Below are 2,017 nucleotides of genomic sequence, written 5' to 3'. Positions count from 1 at the left end.
CTCTCCGTTACTCTTCAATTCAACCTTTCTACTACCCATTTTACTGAGGTGTATACCTAACTGTCTTGTGTCTTGATATGCCTTGTTGTCTGCAATAAACATTGAAGTCTTCTGCAATATTGAATCCCATTATCTATTCTTAGACACTTAATCTGACAGTTAGACATTTTCTCAACCATTACTTTCCATTCTTTAAACTTTTCAAACACTAAATCCTTAGATTTAAGGAAATAGATCCAGCTCTTTCTTGAGTAATCATCAACAAAAGTAAGGAAATACCTTGCACCACTCAATGATTGATAAGGTGAAAGACCCCATAGGTCTGAATGCACATAATCGAGGATGGCCTTGGTTGTGTGTTGTACCTTCACAAAGCTCTACCTAGTAGCCTTCCCTATTACATAATGTTCACAAAAGGATAGGCTCTGATGTACTCCTTTAGGTAGAATAGCTTGGTTGGCTAAAACTTGTAGACCTTTGGCACTAATGTGAGAGAGTCTTTTGTGTCATAGGTCTCCTTTAGTAGGCTGATTATGAGTCACAATCAAGGCTGAGTGTACTTGATGAACACCTTGCACTAGATATACTCCATTTATCTTCACCCCTCTAAGGACAGGCTTACTGTTCTTCAACACTTCACAATATCCTTTCTTGCCTCGGTATTCACAGCCAATGGAGTCAAGCATGACTAGTGAAATTAGATTTCTCTTCAGCTTAGGCATATGTCTGACATTTCTTAAGAGCTTGACAATTCCATCTTCTAACTTCAATGAGACTGAACCAATCCCAACCACTGGACATGAGTTATTGTTTCCCATGTAGACTGAACCTCCATCCAATTCTCTGTAGGTACTGAACCAGCCCTTGTGAGGTGTCATGTGGAATGAACACCCTGAACCTAAAACCCAATCTGGTTCTTATTTGCTTCTTCTTTTTCCCTGCAATTAGATGTAGCCAAAGCATTAGAATAAAACTAAGAATCTTCATAAACCGAGGCTTCACCTGACTGGTTTGGTTGGACTTTTGGTTGTGGCTGAGATTGTTTATTTTCTGCCCATTTTGAGTGTTCTGCAATCTTTGATCAAATGTCCAAGCTTTTACAATATTTGCATCTGACCCTGGACTTCTCTTTTCATCCTTAATCATTTGAGCTTTGTTTGCCTTTCTCCTTGTTATTCTGTTTTGACTTCTTTTTAACAAACAAGCCTTCTGCATTAGATTTTTCTTCTTTGCTTGTAATGAGTTCCATTTCTCTGATTTTAAGAGCAGAAATAATGATATCAGAAGTAATGGAATCTCTCCCATACTTTAGGGTTGTCTTCACTTCTCTGTAGGATTTTGACAATGAGTTAAGAAGCACAAATGCTTCATTGTCTGCCTCGATTTCTTTTCCTTGAGTTATAAACTCAGTAGTAATTCTCTGAAATCATCTAGGTTCTTTGTTAATGACTTTGATGCATTCATCTTAAATGTAAAGTACCTTTCCCTTAGAAAAATTTATTAGGAAAATTCTTCGTCTTCATAAGCTCATTTAATTTTTCCACATCTTGTAAGTTGTCTCCTAGTCGATTACTTGCCATAGGACATTATCAGACAAGTTCAAAACGAGTGTTCCATGAGCAGTAAGCTCCATATTTTTCTTTTTCTTCTTCTGTCACTGTACTTGGCGGCTTTTTCGAATCATCTAGGGCTTGTGTGCCCTCTGTTGTCCCAATAAAGCTTTTATTTTAGGCCTTTTTATTTTGGCCTTCCACAGACCAAAGTCGCCTTTTCCATCAAATTTCTCGATGTCATACCTTGCAACTGCCATTTTTGAACTAAAAGTTCGACTGAAAGACTTCAAGATTATTGCTTCTTTGAATCTTGACTAATCTTGATGCTGTCTTACAGGCTCTAATACCACTTGTTGGGCTTGAAATGCGGAAAGAAGGCAGAAACAAGATGGATATGCAAAGTCTTTTCGGGCCTAGAGTGAAGAATGGCCCTTACACGACTATTGGATACCCCTCGATGCTTC

The sequence above is a fragment of the Benincasa hispida genome, chromosome 11 (genome assembly GCF_009727055.1).
Source record: "Benincasa hispida cultivar B227 chromosome 11, ASM972705v1, whole genome shotgun sequence".
NCBI classification, from domain to species: Eukaryota; Viridiplantae; Streptophyta; class Magnoliopsida; order Cucurbitales; family Cucurbitaceae; genus Benincasa; species Benincasa hispida.
Note: the sequence above shows the minus strand (reverse complement) of the source record.